We start from the raw sequence: 23,627 nt of genomic DNA on the forward strand, positions 1-23,627 counted from the left end.
TCATTATTGATTGATTGATTTAAATACACACACACGGACACTTATTTTTAATTATTATAACTATTAATTGATTGATTTAAATACACACACACACAAACATATTTTTTAATTATTAATTGATTGATTTAAATACACTCACACGGACACATATTTTTAATTATTATAATTATCAATTGATTGATTTAAATACACACACACAAACAATATTGCAGCTATTCGAAACCGGAAGTGGGGGGGAATGATTAACGAGACACACCTGTGAGCTCCGGAAGCTCAAACAGTAAATGGAAGAAAATGTGATAAACGACGTTGTTTTGGACAATATAGCGTTCTTGTCAACTAAAGAAAAAATACACACTAAACTATGTCGAAAAAGTAATGGTTGGATGTTGTTTCATGTCCACTCCATGAAGTATTTTGGAAAGAAGTTTTTCCTTGGACCATGGAGGTGCTCGGAAGCAGCTACCCGCCTGGGTTTCAATCTTCCTACACTAAGGTAAGACTCTTATTTTAACGTCTCAATGCTTTTTAATCCATATTTTTCTTTTTATTTCAAGTTATTCGCTGTCAGAAATTCTGGAATTGCTCCTAAGCTCATTTCTTTCATTGTTGATATAAACGTGTGGGTCTCCACCCACCCGGACTGACAGGTGTGTTAAACAAGCGCATCGCAGCGTCCCCGCCTTCCTGCTGTTATTTATTTTAATATTATTTATTTTTTTAATTGAACAAACATACATTTATAATTCACACAAAAGTCAAGGCACTTTAAAAATCAAAGAAAGAAAACAAAAGCAAATACAGAGTAATAATACTTTAAAAAAAATATATATATATATAAATAGGGCTACCTACTTTAAATGTTTTTAACAAGGATATCAATTTAAGGGCTTTTGTACTCTTAATCATTCTCCAAGATTTGATTGATAATTGTAACCCATTAAGCCAATTAGAAAATGTAGACCCTACTTTCATAAATCGACATTTATGCAGAAAATGTTTTGCCTGGAGCAGTGGTTCTTAACCTTGTTGGAGGTACCAAACCCCACCAGTTTCATATGCGAACCCCACCAGTTTCATATGCGCATTCACCGAACCCTTTAGTGAAAAATAAAATGTTTTTTTTTTCAAATTCAAGACAAAGTTATATGTTTTTGGTAACACTTTAGTATGGGGAACATATTCTAAGTAACAAAGACATAATTTAGTTATTTGGTTAGGGTTAGGACCAGGGTTAGAGGGTTAGGGTTATAATAAGGCCATACCGAATAGGGCATTAATAAGTACTGAATAATGACTAGTTAAGAGCCAATATGTTACTAATTTGCATGTTAATAAGCAACTAATTAATGGTGAATATGTTCCCCATACTAAAGTGTTACCATGTTTTTTTACTGGTGCACAAAATGAACCGTGCATGAACATCACCTTGTTCAAAGAACAAAACCAACACAGTGCATAAAACTCACAACAAATTACCCACCTGCAAATCAGTGTGACTTCTGCTGTTGCCGTATCCGTAATACGCCGATAGGGAGACGTTTTTATTTACACGATGAGTCGGGTGTGTCTTGACCTCCGCCGAACCCCTTAGCCCGACTCACCGAACCCCTTGGGTTCGATCGAACCCAGGTTAAGAACCACTGGCCAGGAGCGTAATAATGTTGACAAACATTTCTATGTCCTGCTTTTGTTTATGTTTCGATATTCTAGCAATAAACTCCATTTTGTGAGAAAATGCACAGAAGTTGAGGATAATTACACAACTTCAGCTGGAATACTTTTTCACCCTTCATCCTTTCCCAAATGTTTACCTCAGCAGTGTTTGAGGTGAGTGTCCTATTGTCCGTTGGAGCTGTGGTCCCCGGACGAATTTGCTACTGGGCCTGAGAGAAACATTAAATCATTTATAAAGGACTGCATTTTCTCAGACTTTAACTTTGGCACTGTCCCACCAGACCAGGGGTGTCAAACTTGTTTTCATTGAGGGTCACACTGCAGTCATGGCTGCCATGAGAGGGCCGCTTGTAACAGTAAATAATTAACAAATTTTCCAATTAATTAAAATATTTTAAAAACATTTACGTAAAGAGTAAAAAAAAGTCTGCCGATTTTACCTCTGTTTTTAACAGAAAAAAACTGGCAGCTTAGTTGCCAGTAAAATATTGTACTGAGAAATATATGGTGTTTTTTTGAAAATTATTTTTACAACATATTGCTCTAAATAGAAATACAGTACCACTGTTTAATTTTATTTTGGCAACTCAGATGCCAGTTTTTTACCATAATAAAATGTGGTACCATAAAATCATCAACCGTGGATTTTACAGTAAAAAAACAAACAAACTGACAGCTCCGTCGACATAATTTTATGGTAAAAAAACAAACATTGGTCGTTTTTTTCCCAACTTACAGTAATCCATCCATCCATCCATCCATCTTCTTCCGCTTATCCGAGGTCTGGTCGCGGGGGCAGCAGCCTAAGCAGGGAAGCCCAGACTTCCCTCTCCCCAGCCACTTCGTCCAGCTCTTCCCGGGGGATTCCGAGGCGTTCCCAGGCCAGCCGGGAGACATAGTCTTCCCAACGTGTCCTGGGTCTTCCCCGTGGCCTCCTACCGGTCGGACGTGCCCTAAACACCTCCCTAGGGAGGCGTTCGGGTGGCATCCTGACCAGATGCCCGAACCACCTCATCTGGCTCCTCTCCATGTGGAGGAGCAGCGTCTTTACTTTGAGCTCCTCCCGGATGACAGAGCTTCTCACCCTATCTCTAAGGGAGAGCCCCGCCACCCGGTGGAGGAAACTCATTTCGGCCGCTTGTACCTGTGATCTTGTCCTTTCGGTCATAACCCAAAGCTCATGACCATAGGTGAGGATGGGAACGTAGATCGACCGGTAAATTGAGAGCTTTGCCTTCCGGCTCAGCTCCTTCTTCACCACAACGGATCGATACAGCGTCCGCATTACTGAAGACGCCGCACCGATCCGCCTGTCGATCTCACGATCCACTCTTCCCTCACTCGTGAACAAGACTCCGAGGTACTTGAACTCCTCCACTTGGGGCAGAGTCTCCTCCCCAACCCGGAGATGGCACTCCACCCTTTTCCGGGCGAGAACCATGGACTCGGACTTGGAGGTGCCGATTCTCATCCCAGTCGCTTCACACTCAGCTGCGAACCGATCCAGTGAGAGCTGAAGATCCTGGCCAAATGAAGCCATCAGGACCACATCATCTGCAAAAAGCAGAGACCTAATCCTGCAGCCACCAAACCGGATCCCCTCAACGCCTTGACTGCGCCTAGAAATTCTGTCCATAAAAGTTATGAACAGAATTGGTGACAAAGGGCAGCCTTGGCGGAGTCCAACCCTCACTGGAAATGTGTCCGACTTACTGCCGGCAATGCGGACCAAGCTCTGACACTGATCATACGGGGAGTGGACCGCCACAATCAGACAGTCCGATACCCCATACTCTCTGAGCACTCCCCACAGGACTTCCCGAGAGACACGGTCGAATGCCTTCTCCAAGTCCACAAAGCACATGTAGACTGGTTGGGCAAACTCCCATGCACCCTCAAGGACCCTGCCGAGAGTATAGAGATGGTCCACAGTTCCACGACCAGGACGAAAACCACACTGTTCCTCCTGAATCCGAGGTTCGACTATCCGGCGTAGCCTCCTCTCCAGTACACCTGAATAGACCTTACCGGGAAGGCTGAGGAGTTACAGTAATATGCTGTAAAAAAAACAAAAAACTTTTGCAGTAAAATCTATCGGTCATTTTTATAGTGTACAAATTGATGGATAACTTGTTCTAAATCATAAGTTAAGCAAATATTTAAGGATTTATTTGAATTTTGACCAACAAAGTTAGATAATATATTTCTTGCAATATTGGACACTATTTTTTTTCACTGTAAAACTAGAAAAAAAAATCCTAATACCTTTAGTAAGAAAGTAGAGAAAGAAAATATGAGGTATTTTATTGAAACATATTATTTCCAGGCTTCTGCGGGCCATATAAAATGACGTGGAGGGCCTTGAGTTTGACACTGGTGCACTAGACCAGTGGTTCTCAAATGGGGGTACGCGTACCCCTGGGGGTACTTGAAGGTATGCCAAGGGGTACGTGAGATTTTTTTTTAATTTTTGTCAAAAAGAACTGTGAAAAGAAATACAACAATGCAATATTCAGTGTTGACAGCTAGAGTTTTTGTGGACATGTTCCATAAATATTGATGTTAAAGATTTCTTTTTTTGTGAAGAAATGTTTAGAATTAAGTTCATGAATCCAGATGGATCTCTATTACAATCCCCAAAGAGGGCACTTTAAAGGCCTACTGAAAGCCACTACTACCGACCACGCAGTCTGATAGTTTATATATCAATGATGAAATCTTAACATTGCAACACATGCCAATACGGCCGGGTTAACTTATAAAGTGCAATTTTAAATTTCCCGCTAAACTTCCGGTTGAAAAACTCCTTTGGATATGACTTATGCGCGTGACGTCACAAAATCCACGGAAGTGGTTGGACCCCATCGGACCCGATACAAAAACCTCTTGTTTTCTTCGACAAAATTCCACAGTATTCTGGACATCTGTGTTGGTGAATCTTTTGCAATTTGTTTAATGAACAATGGAGGCTGCAAAGAAGAACGTTGTAGGTGGGATCGATCGGTGTATTAGCGGCTAAGTACAATACTTACAGCAACACAACAAGGACTACTTACTTAGCAGACGCCTAGCCGCCAAACCCACGGATGAAGTCCTTTGTCGCGCCGTCGATCGCTGGAACGCAGGTGAGCACGGCTGTTGATGGGAAGATGAGGGCTGGCTGGCGTAGGTGGAGCGCTAATGTTTTTATCATAGTTCTGTGAGGTCCGGTTGCTAAGTTGCTAAATTAGCCTTAGCGTCGTTAGCAACAGCATTGTTAAGCCTTACCAGGCTGAGAATTTTTAACCGTGTAGTTACATGTACATGGTTTAATAGTATTGTTGATCTTCTGTCTATCCTTCCAGTCAGGGATTTATTTATTTTGTTTCTATCTGCATTTGAGACAGATGCTATCACGTTAGCTCATGCTACAGAGGTTCGTCGATGATGGGTGTCCTTCGTCGCGCCGTCGATCGCTGGAACGCAGGTGAGCACAGCTGTTGATGTAACCGTGTAGTTACATGTACATGGTTTAATAGTATTGTTGATCTTCTGTCTATCCTTCCAGTCAGGGGTTTATTTCTTTTGTTTCTATCTTCATTTGAGAACGTTGCTATCACGTTAGCTCAGTAGCTAAGTGTGTCACCGATGTATTGTCGTGGAGATAAAAGTCACTTTAAATGTCCATTTTGCGTTCTCGACTCTCATTTTCAAGAGGATATAGTATCCGAGGTGGTTTAAAATACAAATCCGAGATCCACAATAGAAAAAGGAGAGTGTGGAATCCAATGAGCCAGCTTGTACCTAAGTTACGGTCAGAGCGAAAAAAGATACGTCCATCGCTGCCTCTCCAGTCCTTCACTGTAACGTTCCTCATCTACGAATCTTTCATCCTCGCTCAAATTAATGGGGTAATCGTCGCTTTGTCGCTCCGAATCTCTCTCGCTCCATTGTAAACAAAGGAAAATTGTGAGGAATACTAGCTCCTGTGACGTCACGCTACTTCCGGTACAGGCAAGGCTTTTTTTTATCAGCGAGCAAAAGTTGCGAACTTTATCGTCGATTTTCTCTACTAAATCTTTTCAGCAAAAATATGGCAATATCGCGAAATGATCAAGTATGACACATAGAATGGATCTGCTATCCCCGTTTAAATAAAAACATTTCATTTCAGTAGGCCTTTAAGTTGATGATAACTTCTATGTATAGACATTTTTATTTATAATTGAATCACTTGTTTATTTTTCAACAAGTTTTTAGTTATTTTTATCTTTTTTTCCAAATAGATCAAGAAAGACCACAACAAATGAGCAATATTTTGCACTGTTAGACAATTTAATAAATCAGAAACTGATGACATAGTGCTGTATTTTACTTCTTTATCTCTTTTTTTCAACCAAAAATGCTTTGCTCGGATTAGGGGGTACTTGAATTAAAAAAATGTTCACAGGGGGTACATCACTGAAAAAAGGTTGAGAACCACTGCACTAGACACACCAATGAGCTTGTTTATAGATGTACAGTAAAACTCCTCATGGGAAGTTGTCATTTGTAATATTTGTTATAACTTTGTGACATGATACAATGCACATTAATGAACATATCAGACGGAAAAGTGACAGATTGTAGCCAAAGGCTGATTTCCATCTACATTGCAAAGAAACACTAATTCAGCGTTATAGTGAGTTGTATTTTTCATGAACTTATTCTTGCTGTATTTATCTGGCACAAGTGGAAAGCCGGTTACTGAAAATAATGCCTACATTAAACCGGTCCGTGGTGCAAAAAAAAGTTGGGGACCGCTGCGTTGGAGGATTAGCAATATAAAATGCAAGTATTTGTGGATTGAGCACAGAAGCTGAGGCTGTTGAACTGAAGACATTTTAAGAGCGTGGGAACACCAGAAGAAGGAAGAAGAAAAAAAAAAGAAATACATGTTTATTTATTCCTGGCCTGATTCAACGGCTTCCTGTCCCAGTGATAATGTTGTATCAACAGGAGACATAGGACACCAGTTTTTTTTTAAGGGCTGCAGCAACAAATCTGCTAAATCAACAACACCCAGACAGTCTTCTTGTACGCTTTGTTGATGTTTTCTGTGAGTGGGGAAAGTGCTTCTTGGCCTGGGTGCCATCATTGTGGGGACCAAATGTCCACAACATTTATTATCAAAGAGACCATTTTTCCCCTCTTATACTATAAAAAAAAATGTGTCTCTCACTGCAAAATGTATATTTTTTTCTGTTTTAATGTTAAAAGTGTTACAGAAAATTATATAAACTTTTTATTTTAGCCATTGGATTTGAGTAAATTCTAGATTATTTGGAACATGCATACGATGCAATGTAATGCATCACATATTTCCAGTTGTTTCATTACAGCATGTCCGAAAAGGAGTAGGAAGAAGCAGAGTTTACTTAATCCTACCCCTTATCATATCAAAGCAGTTATATCTAGGGATGTCCGATAATGGCTTTTTGCCGATATCCGATATTCCGATATTGTCCAATTCTTGATTACCGATACCGATATCAACCGATACCGCTATATATACAGTCGTGGAATTAACACATTATTATGCCTAATTTGGACAACCAGGTATGGTGACGATAAGGTCCTTTTTTTTTCAAATTAATAAAATAAAATAAGATAAATAAATTAAAAACATTTTCTTGAATAAAAAAGAAAGTAAAACAATATAAAAACGGTTACATAGAAACTAGTAATTAATGAAAATGAGTAAAATTAACTGTTAAAGGTTAGTACTATTAGTGGACCAGCACAATCATGTGTGCTTACGGACTGTATCCCTTGCAGACTGTATTGATCTATATTGATATATAATGTAGGAACCAGAATATTAATAACAGAAAGAAACAACCTTTTTGTGTAAATGAGTGTAAATGGGTGACAGAGGTTTTTTGGGTTGGTGTACTAATTGTAAGTGTATCTTGTGTTTTTTTATGTTGATTTAATTTAAAAAAAAAAGAAAAACGATACAGATAATAAAATAAACGATACCGATAATTTCCGATATTACATTTTAAAGCATTTATCGGCCGATATCGGCAGACCGATATTAACGGACATCTCTAGTTATATCCCATTTCTTTGTTCTGTTTGTAACATAATAGTGAATAAATAAATACGTAAATCAATTAAATATACCATTAGTGTAAACAAATATTGAATACCGTATTATTCGGACCATAGGGCGCACCGGATTATAAGGCGCACTGCTGATGAGTGGGTCTATTCAGGTCTATTTTCATACAAAAGGTGCACCGGATTATAGGCCGCATTAAAGGGGTCATATTATTATTATTTTTTCTAAATGTAAAAGACTTCCTTGTGGTCTACATAACATGTGATGGTGGTTCTTTGGTCAAAATGTTGCATAGATGATGTTTTACACATCATCTTCAAGTCGCTTTCTGACAGTCTCTTCAGGATGCGCCGTTTTGTGGGCGGTCTTATTTACGTGGCTCACCTTCGACAGCGTCTTCTCCCCGTCATCTTTGTTGTAGCGGTGTAGCGTGCAAGGACGGGAGGGGAAGAAGTGTCAAAAGATGGAGCTAACTGTTTTAATGACATTCAGACTTTACTTCAATCAATAACGGAGCAGCATCTCCTCATCCGTGGCTCACTAGTGCAAAAAACGGGTCCCGTGAAAAACCGTCCGTCTAATAACTAAAGTTCCTTGGGTGAATAATGTAAACTCACTACACCGGTATGTTTTAGCGCTTTCATGGCGAGTTTACTGACAGATATAAGTAAGAACTTTACACTAATTTATATTCGAAATGGCAACAGCGGAGGTACATTGTCCCATAAGAAGATAGAGAAAAAGAAGAAGCTTATCGACTACGGTGTCGGCACGGACTACAATTGCGCATGTGCGCACATTTTCAGAACTTATGCAAATCCCAAATACACATCAGCAGGTACCATAATATTGCATAATATTGTGAAACAAAACGCTAGGTAATATGTCTGCAATGGGTGCCATTTTGCGGTCCTTATACACACACCATAATAATACTCGTATGTTTAATGCGCCGACAATCCATCGAGCGGTGTGGCTTCATAGCTTACCGAAGTCGTACTAAATACATTTTGACAGATTTTTGAGTGCCGTGTGTAATGTTCTATATTCTCAATGGAACATTTCAAGTTTTGATGTTGTTTACTGCTGTCATCTTGCAGTTTACACGTATCTCTTATCGGACTGCCGATATTATCGGCCGATTAAATGCTTTAAAATGTAATATCGGAAATTATCGGTATCGGTTTCAAAAAGTAAAATGTATGACTTTTTAAAACGCCGCTGTACGGAGTGGTACACGAACGAAGGGAGAAGTACAGGGCAGTTGCGTCTCCCAGTCATACTTGCCAACCCTCCCCATTTTCCCGGGAGACTCCCGAATTTCAGTGCCTCTCCCGAAAATCTCCCGGGGCAACCATTCTCCCGAATTTCTCCCGATTTCCACCCAGACAACAATATTGGGGGCGTGCCGGCCCAGTCACATAATATCTACGGCTTTTCACACACACAAGTGAATGCAATGCATACTTGGTCAACAGCCATACAGGTCACACTGAGGGTAGCCGTATAAACAACTTTATCACTGTTACAAATATGCGCCACACTGTGAACCCACACCAAACAAGAATGACAAACACATTTCGGGAGAACATCCGCACCGTAACACAACATAAACACAACAGAACAAATACCCAGAACCCCTTGCAGCACTAACTCTTCCGGGACGCTATAATATACACCCCTCCGCTAGCCCCCCCCCCCCCCACCTCAACCTCCTCATGCTCTCTCAGGGAGAGCATGTCCCAAATTCCAAGCTGCTGTTTTGAGGCATGTTAAAAAAAATAATGCACTTTGTGACTTCAATAATAAATATGGCAGTGCCATGTTGGCATTTTTTTCCATAACTTGAGTTGATTTATTTTGGACAACCTTGTTACATTGTTTAATGCATCCAGCGGGGCATCACAACAAAATTAGGCATAATAATGTGTTGATTCCACGACTGTATATATCGGTATCGGTTGATATCGGAATCGGTAATTAAGAGTTGGACAATATCGGATATCGGCAAAAAAGCCATTATCGGACATCTCTGCTAAGAAATGTAGTTTAAAAAAAAAAATTGTATTAGCTTAAGGGAGCTGCTCCACATTGTATGGAGACACATTATGAGCTGCTAGCCGCTTGTCAGCTGGGGGTCTAAAAATACATAGAATCAGCCAGAGAAGATCGGCAATAATGATCACATATTTAATGGGGCGGTATAGCTCGGTTGGTAGAGTGGCCGTGCCAGCAACTTGAGGGTTGCAGGTTCGATCCCCGCTTCCGCCATCCTAGTCACTGCCGTTGTGTCCTTGGGCAAGACACTTTACCCACCTGCTCCCAGTGCCACCCACACTGGTTTGAATGTAACTTAGATATTGGGTTTCACTATGTAAAGCGCTTTGAGTCACTTGAGAAAAAGCGCTATATAAATGTAATTCACTTCACTTCACTTCAATAATTGGTAGTTCATCGATCGCCACACCTCTAGTTTATTTTTTGAGTACATTTTTCATCATTTTTCTCGAGTTGAAGTCTTTTGGAGTGCATATTATAGATGTATAGATGGTTAAGCCCTCATTTTTAATAGACCGAAACACAACATACTGTACATCATTTACTATCAGTTTATTTGATAGTATCTGTTAGTTCACATGCACTTTCTAGTGTTTCCTTACTGCGACTATCCAAGCAAAACACAGCACTGTCATGAGCAGACGTCGACGTGTTTGAGTGTCAGTGGAATGTGCAAATGACAGGAAACAGGGGTCGGGGGGGGGCTCGAAGTCAGATGACAACGGGCCGACCCCATGAGACGGACGAGTGTGAGAACAAGCCAAAGCTCCGTGAAGTATTTGGCTCGATGTACGTGGACTTTCACGCTGCGTGGCCTTGTAAAGCGAAGCGCGTGTGCGTGATCGTAAAGAAAGCGACGGTGGGCAATGAAGTGTACGTCCACATGTCTCCTCGCTGGATGTATGGCCAGTGGCCTGAATGGCCTGTGTGCAGTAGTAACAGAAACATCTGTCAGTATGTTGAAGCACGCAACCACACAGTACTCAAATTCCTATTCAATTCAATGAATTTGAATGGAAGTCGTAAACTGTTAGTAGAATTGCACTCTTAATGTTGGCTTATTCCGGAATCATGCCTTATAGTATGTTCCATACATTAATGTTTACATATGTCATATAAAAAAATATTACCGTATTTTCCGGACAATAGGGCACACCGGATTATAAGGCGCACTGCCGATGAGCGGGTCTATTCAGGTTTATTTTTATACAAAAGGCGCACCGGATTTTAAAGGCCTACTGAAATTTTTTTTTTAAATTTAAACGGGGATAGCAGATCCATTCTATGTGTCATACTTGATCATTTTGCGATATTGCCATATTTTTGGGGGGTGTATTTAAAAAAAAAAGTTTTATTTTTTATTTTTTTTATTTTTATTTTTTACATAAATAAATACAATCATGTGTGCTTACGGACTGTATCCCTGCAGGCTGTATTGATCTATATTGATATATGATGTATATATTGTGTTTTGCATGTTGATTTCATTACAAAAATTTTTTTTTTTTTTTTTTTTTTTTTTAAATTCTTGTGCGGCCCGGTACCAATCGGTCCGCGGCCCGGTGGTTGGGGACCACTGTCTTACGTGAATGAGCTAAATAATATTATTTGATATTTTACGCTAATGTGTTAATAATTTCACACATAAGTCGCTCCTGAGTATAAGTCGCACCCCCGGCCAAACTATGAAAAAAAACTGCGATTTATAATCCGAAAAATACGGTAGAAGACCCGCTTGTGCAAATAAACGAACGTCATGTTAAGTCCTAGTAATAAATATTCTGATTGTTGGTCCAATCCACCGTATTTTTGTTGTTGATTTTCATAACCAAAACTAAAACTTAGTTGTTGTTGTGCAGGAAAGCGCGTCTTTGGTGATATTTGTTAGCACCAAGAAAATGTCCTTAAGAGTATTAATAAACTAGTTAAATAAATGTCTGGTAGACTCATCAGTATATACAGAATCTTGCTATCGCTAGCAAACATTGCTGAACAACATCTATAGATACATAATAAGACAAAATATGAACTTCACAGCATAAAAACAACCGCAGACATGAATTGTAGATGAGACTAATATTTGTAGCAGGAAATCAACCGCAAACAAACGTATCCTTTTTCTCATTAGCGTCGCGATCACAGCAGCACGGCACTCGTTATGTTAATCAAATACGTTACTTAGCGACCAGCTGTCGCGCGCCTGACAAGGTTGTTTTTTTTTTCCAAAATAAAACCATGAGAAACATTTTTTTTATATTTGAGATGTTTTACAAACTTATTATGGCCAGTAGTGCGTAAATATTTGGCTAGATACAGTATCCATTCATATAATATGTCCCTTAAAGGGGCTGTTTGCAACTTGTATATATCTACACACAAACACATACACCTGCTGTCATGCGCATTTTGTCCAATCAGAAGCCTGAAAAAAGGTAGCATCACACCTCCTATTATGTTTATTTTGATATACTTTAAACATATAATTAGGGCTGGGCAATATGGCCTTTTATTAATATCGATATTTTTGGGTCATGTCACGATACACGATATATATCTGGATATTTTGCCTTAGCCTTGAATGAACACTTGATGCATATAATCACAGCAGTATGATGATTCTATGTGTCTACATTAAAACATTCTTCTTCATACTGCATTAAATATATGCTCATTTTAAACTTTCATGCAGAGAGGGAAACCACAACTAAGTAAATTGACCAAAAGTGTATTTATTAAACAGTTAAGCAGTGGCACAAACATTCATGTCATTTCAAAACAGAAAGTGCAAGATTGTCAGAGACATTTTAAAACAAGCTATTAGTGCACTTTTGTGCATGATGTCACTTAGATGACATATCAAAACAACACTAAATTAAAGTGCACTTTTTGTACAGAACGCCACTACAATAGTTGAAAACAAATAAAGTGCACTTTTGTGCATGATGTCACACAAGATATTTCAATTAGTGTCAAATAAAAATGAGCTGCATAATAGGAAATCAAATAGTGTATGTCCTTCACTATGTGGTAGGTTCCTGCGGACGTGATCTCCTTCTGTTGTTGACTATTTGTTTCATATGGTGTTGATCTGGAAATGGTTGCTTGGGCATTTTGTGGGCGTGGCTAAGGCTGCAGCTAACGATTATTTTTCTATCGATTAATCTATAGATTATTTTTTTGATTAATCGGTTAATCTATAGATTATTTTTTCGATTCATCTATAGATTATTTTTCCTTTTACCGATTATTTTTTTATTCAAAATGAAGATGAAAAAATAAATGTAGGCCAGTTTTTTCAAAAGGCATGGCTTTTATTTACAAAAAAAAAAGAAGTATGGCCACTCAGTCAACATTGACAACAACATGACAAAATATTCTGTAACAATGTAAACATTTAAAACTTTTAACATTTAACAAAATTAAAAGTAGCTTATTTGCTTTTTAATGTGCAAATATAAAAGTAAACATCCAGTGCAAATCGTAATATTCTGCAATAGTATAAGCATTTCAAAAGTAAAAGTATTGCTTATTTTGCTTTAAAATGTGCAAAAATAAAGATAAACATCCAATACAAAAAAGTGCAAAACGAAATATTCTGTAACAACAGTGTAAACATTTCAACAAAAGTGAAAGTATTGCTTATTTGCTAAAATGTGCAAAAATAAAGATAAACATCCAATACAAAAAAGTGCCAATCTAAATATTCTGGAGCACTGTAAACATTAAGTATTGCTTTTAAAATGTGCAAAATAAACATCCAGTCCAACACAGTACACAATAACCAATTCTACTCATTCCAGTGAGTGACTAACAGTTGTAATGAAGAAAGGTTAGCATGTCTACATGCTCTGGTTCTTTTCTTGTTTACAATATTCCCAGCAGCTGAAAATAGGCGCTCAGGAGGGGTCGATGTGGCTGGAACTGAGAGCTAATTACCGGTAGCCTTCACCTCAAGCCAGGACTGCGAGTGAGCTGAGCTCCAGTTTATATTCCTAGAAGGTCAACGGGCTCATAGTAGGGATGTGCGTATCGATCCTGTGGTATCGATATATCGAAACTCACACGCTACTCATTTGGCATCACTTTTCTGAAAAAAGTATCGATATAAACCAAAAAACGGCGTGTGGGGGGTGCAAGCATCACTTTCAGATGTTTTTGATGACTTACTTAACTTACTATGTGCTGGGACACCCCTGTACCTGGCAGAGTATAGAGCTGGCCCAGTCACGTGACAGGAGACAGCGAATGAGCGTCGTCAACGTGCAACACACACACAGCCAGCCGACAGCGATGCAGCCAGGCATATCCAGTGTTGTCCAATTGTTGACTTAAAACAGGCATTGTTTTTGTTTGTTTTTAGTAATGTTTACTGAATATTTTTGTTTAAATGATTATCCCAAATTCAAATAATTTCCACACGGGGGAATTTACTGTTAGTTGAAAATTGCTTGAGTATTTAAAACAAGATAAGAAAGAGATAAAATTTGGAGATTCTTCATCTTTGCATTACAGTTTTATTTTTTTCCAAGAAAATCTTGAAATATATGATTGAATGTGATTTTGGTTTTAATCTGTAACATCATTTCTTACATTTCGAAAACATTAGTCTATTTCATTAATTGCTAATTATATCACAAACATTAAAAAATAACTGCAGCTTGTTGCGATTCGGATTTGACAGTTAATTGGAAAGCCCTAATATCTAATTATTATTATATATAATATATAATTATTATTATATATAATATTTAATTTATTTTTCATATTTATGTTATTTATTTTACTTTTACTTTTATTATATATTGACTATAATAAATGTGGTATAAATGGTCTGTATTTGTCTTGTGATTTGTCTTAAATAATAACAATAGTAATAATATTTTTGACTGACAAAAATTGCCAATAAGAAATTAATGGTATCGGTATCGATGAAAAGGCAAGATAAAGTATCGGTATCGTATCGAATCCTAAAAATGTGGTATCGCCCATCCCTAGCTCATAGTGATGTTACTAGTAGTTGACTGGGAGGTGTTTATTATCATTTGGGGAGAGTCCGCTGCCTGATGCTCACCTGCTAAACACCTTTCTGCTCCACGCTGAAGCGCTGACTACATGCGCTCTGAATACACACTGCTGATTGGCTGGTAACGTTTTGAATACGCACTGCTGATTGGCTGATAACGCTTTGTATAACGCTTTGTGTGTACCAATCAGATGGTTGTGTGGGTGGGACAATGCTGCGTGCTGAGACAGAGGCAGCCGCAGAAGGAGCGAAGCAGCTTGTTAACACTTTAGCAGCTAAAGTTAGCTTTAGCTTAGAAACTCGTTCGGTACACCCCCGTACCGAACCGAAAGCCCCGTACCGAAACGGTTCAATACAAAACACGTACCGTTACACCCCTAGCAGATACAAATGACACATTCATGTTTTTGTGTAATGATGACAACGTATACTCGCGCGGACGATTGACTAGTTGATGGTTTTCTTTTCAAATGTTCGTTCATAGCCGTTGTGCTGCTATGATAGGCCATTTACGCTCGACACAGTGTGCATACAACAACATTATTAGGCCGTGTATTGAAATACTCCCACACTTTTGACCACTTTTGGCGTGATTTTTCCCCCCTCGCTCGCACAGTCTGCTTTGCGCTCCGCCATGACGGTAGTGTGACGTAAATATGCGACGCGTCGACGCACAAAAACGGCGTCGACGTATTTACGTAACCGATGACGTCGACTACGTCGACGCGTCGTTTCAGCCTTAGGCGTGGCCCCAAACGGAGATGTTGACATGCGGAGTTTCAAGCACTCTTCATTCTCTAGCGGGTGACTTTTCAAATGATGCTACAAATTAGCAGTGCTGCTACTTTTTGTAGCAACGCTTTTGCTGCATGCTTGACATATTACGGTTGTCTGTTCAACATCTTTCCGCTTGAAGCCAAACCACCGCCAGACGATGGACCCCCTGCTGTTTTTCTTGGAATTAATTCTTATTCCTCCCGTTTGTTACCAGATTCGCACCTTCTTTCTCTCGTATTACCACTCGCACCGCTCCGCTAGCATCACAGCTAACGTTACCCATGCCGCTACCTCTCTGCTCCGCGAGGGCGTATGACGTTGTACGCGTGACAGTATGTGACGTATGTAAGAAGGTGCGCTTGTTTTATGTCTCTGTGAGAAGGAGAGACAAGAAAGAGTGAGAAGAGCCTGTAGTGTAATGCCCGCAGATAAAAGCAACTGCGTGAGAACGTATACTCGAATATCACAATATAGTAATTTTCTATATTTGTTACTTTTTTACGAAAAGAGTACGGTATTTTTCGGACTATAAGGCGCACTTAAAATCCTTTCATTTTCTCAAAAATCTACAGTGCGCCTTATAACCCGGTGCGCCTAATGTACGGAATAATTCTGGTTGTGCTTACTGACCTCAAAGCTATTATTTGGTACATGGTGTAATAAGCGTGACCAGTAGATGGCAGTCACACATAAGAAATGCGTGTAGACTGCAAGATGACGCAAGTAAACAACACCAAACGTTAAATGTTCCATTGAGAATATAGAACATTACACACGACACTCAAAAATCTGTCAAAATGTTTTTAGTATGACTTTGGTAAGCTATGAAACTGCTCCGCTTGATGGATTGTCGGTGCATTAAACATGAGTATTATTATGGTGTGTGTATAAGGACTGCAAAATGGCACCTATTAGCAGACATATTATCTGGCGTTACGTTTCACAATATTATGCAAAACCAACGTTTCTTACCTTCTGGTACCTGCTGATGTGTATTTGGGATCTGCATAAGTCCTGAAAATTTGAGCACGTCCGCCATTGTGTCCATGCCGACACCGTAGTCTATAACCTACTTCTTTTTCTCTACTTTATGTGGCATTCATCTTCTGCTGTTGCCATTTCTTATATAAAGTAGTGTAAAGTTCTTACTTATATCTGTCAGTAGACTCGCTATGGAAGTGCTAAAAACTACTGGTGTGATGAGTTTCATTATTCACCCAAAGAACTTTAGTTATTAGAGAGTTCCGGTCGGACAGTTTTTCACGGGACACATTTCCGGCCTTGTTGTTGCCCTAGTGAGCCACGGATGAGCCTCCGTTATTGATTGAAGTAAAGTCTGAATGTCATTAAAACAGTTAGCTCCAACTTTTGACACTACTTCTACTCCCGTCCTTGCACGCTACACCGCTATAACAAAGATGACGGGGAGAAGACGCTGTCGAAGGTGAGCCACGTAAATAAGACCACCCACAAAACGGCGCATCCCGAAGCGACTGTCAGAAAGCGGCTTGAAGATGATCTGTAAAACATAATCTATGCAACATTTTGACCAAAGAACCACCATTACATGTTATGTAGAGTAGTGTTTTTCAACCTTTTTTGAGCCAAGGCACATTTTTTGCGTTGAAAAAATCCAGAGGCACACCACCAGCAGAAATCATTAAAAAACTAAACTCAGTTGACAGTAAAAAGTTGTTGTCGTAATTGTTGGATATGACTTTAAAGCATAACCAAGCATGCATCAATGAAGCTCTTGTCTCAAAGTAGGTGTACTGTCACCACCTGTCACATCACGCCCTGACTTACTTTGAGTTTTTTGCTGTTTTCCTGTGTGTAGTGTTTTAGTTCTTGTCTTGCGCTCCTATTTTGCTGTCTTTTTCTCTTTTTTGGTATTTTCCTGTAGCAGTTTCATGTCTTCCTTTGAGCGATATTACCCGCATCTACTTTGTTTTAGCAATCAAGAATATTTCAGTTGTTTTCACCCTTCTTTGTGGGGACATTGTTGATTGTCACGTCATGTTCGGTTGTACACTGTGGATGCCGTCTTTGCTCCACAGTAAGTCTTTGCTGTCGTCCAGCATTCTGTTTTTGTTTACTTTGTAGCCAGTTCAGTTTTAGTTTCGTCCCGCATAGCCTTCCCTAAGCTTCAATGCCTTTTCTTAGGGGCACTCACCTTTTTGTTTATTTTTGGTTTAAGCATTAGACAAAATTTTACCTGCACACTGCCTCCCGCTGTTTCTGACATATACAAAGCAATTAGCTACCTGCTGCCACCTACTGATATGGAAGAGTATTACACGGTTAATCTGCCGAGCTCTAGACAGCACCGACACTCAACAACAACACATCATTTGCAGACTACAATTACTGGTTTGCAAAAAATATTTTTCACCCAAATAGGTGAAATTAGACAATCTCCCACGGCACACCAGACTGTATCTCACGGCACACTAGTGGTTGAAAAACACTGATGTAGACCACAAAGAAGTCTTTTACATTTAGAAAAAAATCATATGACCCCTTTTAATGCGCTTTATAATCCGGTGTGCCTTTTGTATGAAAATAGACCTGACTAGACCCGCTCATCGGCAGTGCGCCTCATAATCCGGTGCGCCCTATGGTCCAAAAAATACGGTATTGACTTTGATTGGGAATTGGTTGGAATCGAGAATCGGGTTGAATCGATTAATCAATTTTAATTGATTCGTTTTGGCAACAAAGAGCACATTCAGACGTGACAAAAGAGTACCAATTTATATGTGACTCTGTAGACTTTGATAAGGAAAATGTACTTTTTTTTAATGATTTACCACTGCTGGCTTAGAAGGAACTCTGTTTTATCCTCCGTATTTCTGTGTCTTTAATTGCTGCGTTGCTCAGTGTGCCGACAATAAAAGTGTCTCCATCAAAATCAGGCCATTCCTTCTCTTGAACACTCCCCTGAGCCGTTCTCTCTCAGTGCCCCGCTCCCTTCATCAAAATCACCTCCATATGAAAGAGGCTAATTAAAAATTTCACTCATTCTACCGCTTACTACGGATCTTATCTCCGACAATCTATGCATTGCGTCAAAAGCAATTAAGGCTACTAAGTTGGCTTTTGTTCCCCAGTCAGTTTAATTAGTGTGATGAATAGTGCAGGAGGACGCAGCATGGAAGTGCCAGTCAGCACACAACTCATCGCTTTTGACTGCACTTCAAACCCCCTAAATGTCTCTTTGCTGCTACTTAGCACTGCTGCCGTCAACACAATCCTCACACGGCAAACATCGTCCTCATTAAATGTTGCAGCGCTCAGAAATAGTCACAATATAGTGACCTTTCCCCCCCCCCCGGTACTGTAAAAACAGCACTCGTCTTGAAAGGTCTCCTACAAACACACTCCGCAGCCTTGTGGACAGCCGTCCCAGAAGAGTTGAAGCTGTAATAGCTGCAAAAGGTGGACCGACATCATATTGAACCCTACGGGTTAGGAATGGGATGGCACTTCAAGTTCATATGTGAGTCAAGGCAGGTGGCCAAATACTTTTGGCAATATAGTGTATGAGTCCATCCCTGAACGGTATGTTCACGTCCATGCTCCAGTTTCTCCACAGCCTTAATAATTCACACTCCATACTGAGGATTCATCAAAGTGTTGTTAAACATGTTGCACACCATTGTTGTTTTTAGCTATTATTGATAGACTTTTGCTACATTCCAGTACAGTATATCAACCAAACTTCATTCAAACTTTATTTGTAAAGCGCTTTTCATACATAAAAGAAATGCAACGCAAAGTGCTTTACAAAGTTAAAAACAATAACACAATACTGATGACATCTATTAAACAGGACAAGAAGCAAAGAATCAAACAGAGACAGCATTAAATTTGGCTCAATTTGAGGAGAAACGTCTGGTCTGTACTCTTTTACAGTCTCCAGCACGCTCTGGCGAAAGATTGTACGCCTCCTCCTTTATTTGGACTTTCCCTGACCACATGGCAACCGCTGCTTCCAAAGGGACGTGGGTCGTAAACAGCGTTGCCTTTGGTTACAGAACAGTTCAAAAGAAAAGGTCGTAAAACCGTTCAAAGAATGGTTCGTAAAATACTTCAAAAAAGAGGTTTGTAAAAGAGTTAAAAAAAGCGGTGTCTGGAACTCGGGCAGATCCTGCCTTCTCTCCGATTTGTAGTCCTTGGGTTTAAACAATATATTTCTGTTGATTACAATACATGAAAGAAAACAGAACACCTTCATGTTGCTTCCCCCCTACACAGTGACGTTTTACAAGCCTTCTTCTTGGTAGGTTCAAAGACATGTTTTTGCTTCTCGCTGGGAACTCATTTAAACACAAAGTTTTTGTGATAACTTAGATAGAATGATTCTAACACCCAGTGACCCATATCCTCCATTATCATATACGTACGCACGGACACACAACATACACACATATGCAACTATATGGACCAATGATTGCATGGCTGACTACAGAGGAGCCATGTGAGTAAACACTATCACATCTGCACCAGGAGGTCACAAGACCATGGCCACCAGGACGCTGACACAAAAGCGCCCCCACAAGCACGGCCAGATGGCTTGTCTGAGGAACGTTGGAAAATAAAATTATAATAAAACTTGTAAAATAGTAAGAACCATGAGTAGAGATAAATAATAAAATACAAGTAAGACATATGAAGATTATTATAAAAAATAAAATGAATACTACCACCATCATGCTTGACGGTTGGCATGGTGTTCCTGGGTTTAAAGGCCTCACTTTTTCTCCTCCAAACATTGCTGGGTATTGTGGCCAAACAGCTAAATTTTTGTTTCATCTGACCACGAAACTTTCCTCCAGAAGGTCTTATCTTTGTCCATGTGATCAGCAGCAAACTTTAGACAAGCCTTAAAGGCCTATTGAAATGAATTTTTTTTATTTAAACGGGAATAGCAGATCCATTCTATGTGTTATACTTGATCATTTCGCGATATTGCCATATTTTTGCTGAAAGGATTTAGTATAGAACATCGACGATAAAGTTCGCAACTTTTGGTCGCTGATAAAAAAAAGCCTTGTCTATACCGGAAGTAGCGTGACGTCACAGGAGGAAGGACTCCTCACAATTCCCCATTGTTTACAATGCAGCGAGAGAGATTCGGGCCGAGAAAGCGACGATTACCCCATTAATTTGAGCGAGGATGAAAGATTCGTGGATGAAGAAGGTTAGAGTGAAGAACGAGAGGCAGTGCAGGGTGTATCTTTTTTCGCTCTGACCGTAACTTAGGTACAAGCTGGCTCATTGGATTACACACTTTCTCCTTTTTCTATTGTGGATCTCGGATTTGTATTTCAAACCACCTCGGATACTATATCCTCTTGAAAATGAGAATCGAGAACGCGAAATGGACATTCACTTTAGCTACGGAGCTAACGTGATAGCATCAGGCTCAAATGCAGATAGAAACATTTTAAAAAACCCTGACTGGAAGGATAAACAGAAGATCAACAATACTATTAAACCATGAACATGTAAATACACGGTTAATAATTTCCAGCTTGGCGAAGCTTAACAATTGAAGCTAACTTAGCTACGGAGCGGCGGCGGGCGTTGTAGCTTTCGACGACACCCCGGCCGCCATCAGAGTCGGCAAGAAACATATATTTCCTCAAAGTTACGTACGTGACATGCACATAGCGACACGCAATTGCAAAAGATTCACCAACACAGATGTCCAGAATACTGTGGAATTTTTCGATGAAAACAGAGCAGTTTGTATGGTGACACATTGGGTACGAATACTTCCGTTGCCGTCGTGACGTCACGCGCATACGTCATCATACATAGACGTTTTCAAGCGGAAGTTTCCCAGGAAATTTAAAATTGCACTTTATAAGTTAACCCGACCGTATTGGCATGTGTTGCAATAGACCTTTCAGTAGGCCTTTAAAGGCCTACTGAAAGCCACTACTACCGACCACGCAGTCTGATAGTTTATATATCAATGATGAAATGTTAACATTGCAACACATGCCAATACGCCAGGGTTAACTTATAAAGTGCAATTTTAAATTTCCCGCCACACTTCCGGTTAAAAACTTTTTATTATGCTGACGTATGCGTGTGACGTCACGAGGGCAAGGGAAGTATTCGGAGCCCGTAGAAAAAGCTCTGTTTTCATTTCATAATTCCACAGTATTCTGGACATCTGTGTTGGTGAATATTTTGCAATTTGTTTAATGAACAATGGAGGCTGCAAAGAAGAACTTTGTAGGTGGGATCGGTGTATTAGTGGCTGGCTGTAGCAACACAACAAGGACTACTTACCCTGATAGCAGACGCCTAGCCGATGCTAGCCGCCAAACCCACGGATGAAGTCCTTCATCGCGCCGTCGATCGCTGGAACGCAGGTGAGCACGGCTGTTGGGGAGCAGATGAGGGCTGGCTGGCGTAGGTGGAGCGCTAATGTTTTTATCATAGCTCTGTGAGGTCCGGTTGCTAAGTTGCTAAGTTAGCCTTAGCGTCGTTAGCAACAGCGTTGTTAAGCTTTACCAGGCTATGAATTATTAACCGTGTAGTTACATGTACATGGTTTAATAGTATTGTTGATCTTCTGTCTATCCTTCCAGTCAGGGATTTATGTATTTGGATTCTATCTGCATTTGAGAACGATGCTATCACGTTAGCTCAGTAGCTAAGTGTGTCACTGATGTATTGTCGTGGGGATAAAAGTCACTGTGAATGTCCATTTCGCATGCTCGACTCTCATTTTCAAGAGGATATAGTATCCGAGGTGGTTTGAAATACAAATCCGTGATCCACTATAGAAAAAGGAGAGAGTGTGGAATCCAATGAGCCAGCTTGTACCTAAGTTACGGTCAGAGCGAAAAAAGATACGTCCTGCACTGCCTCTAGTTCTTCACTCTAACGTTCCTCATCCACGAATCTTTCATCCTCGCTCAAATTAATGGGGTAATCGTCGCTTTGTCGCTCCGAATCTCTCTCGCTCCATTGTAAACAAAGGAAAATTGTGAGGAATATTACCTCCTGTGACGTCACGCTACTTCCGGTACAGGCATGGCTTTTTTATCAGCGAGCAAAAGTTGCGAACTTTATTAGACTTAGACTTAGACAAAGTTTAATGATCCACAAGGGAAATCGTCGATTTTCTCTACTAAATCCTTTCAGCAAAAATATGGCAATATCGCGAAATGATCAAGTATGACACAGAATGGATCTGCTATTCCCGTTTAAATAAAAAAAATTCATTTCAGTAGGCCTTTAAGGTATTGTTTCTGGAGCAAGGGCTTCCTTGTTGCGTGGTAGCCTCTCAGTCCATGGCGATGCAAAACCCGCTTGACTGTGGACACTGACACCTGTGTTCCAGCAGCTTCCAATTCATTGCAGACCTGCGTCTTGGTGGTTCTCGGTTGACTCTTGATCATCCTGACCAATTTTCTCTCAGCAGCAGGTGATAGCTTGCGTTTTCTTCCTGATGGTGGCAGTGACAAAACTGTGCCATGCACCTTATACTAACAATTGTCTGCACAGTTGCTTTTGGGACATTAAGCTGCTTTGAAATGGCTCAAAGCGACTTTCCTGACTTGTTCAATTCAATGATTTGTTTTTTTCCGATCTGTGCTAAATTCCTTTTGTCGCGCTTGTAACCGAGTCTAATGACTGCATCACATGAGCCTTATTTAAATGGGCTCAGAGAAGTCAACAGGTGTCGTCAATCATAACCGTTCACATGAAGTTAAGAGGCCATGCCATGAAGCTAATTTGATTTGATTTAAACTTTTATAACATTATATTATTACTAAAAACGATCGTTTGCCAAATTCATGTAATTGAATGGTATATTGTCGGTATTGCGGACCCTTATAAAGACAATGAGAAAAGAAAGGGAGCAACTAAATACGTCCTAATTAGGTCTCTGCCTACTTAAACAGACTTTCTCAATGTGACCTACTTTACAAAAAAAGGAAGAAGGAACATGTTGCTGCCATTCCCCGATGGGCCCCAGAA

At 39.9% G+C, this 23,627-nt stretch overlaps 1 protein-coding gene across 2 annotated transcripts in view; it reads left to right on the forward strand.

The window, feature by feature from the left end:
* Positions 1–238: 238 nt before the first annotated feature.
* The window catches only part of LOC133630222 (cyclic nucleotide-gated cation channel beta-3-like), a 254,894-nt gene continuing 231,505 nt past the window's right edge, over positions 239–23,627 (forward strand). For both annotated transcript variants that reach the window (XM_062021681.1, XM_062021685.1), the window contains exon 1: positions 239–496. The gene's annotated coding sequence lies outside the window, so the exon portion shown is untranslated. The remainder of the gene's footprint in view (positions 497–23,627) is intronic.

Source organism: Entelurus aequoreus, linkage group LG15, assembly GCF_033978785.1.
Source record: "Entelurus aequoreus isolate RoL-2023_Sb linkage group LG15, RoL_Eaeq_v1.1, whole genome shotgun sequence".
Taxonomy (NCBI): Eukaryota; Metazoa; Chordata; class Actinopteri; order Syngnathiformes; family Syngnathidae; genus Entelurus; species Entelurus aequoreus.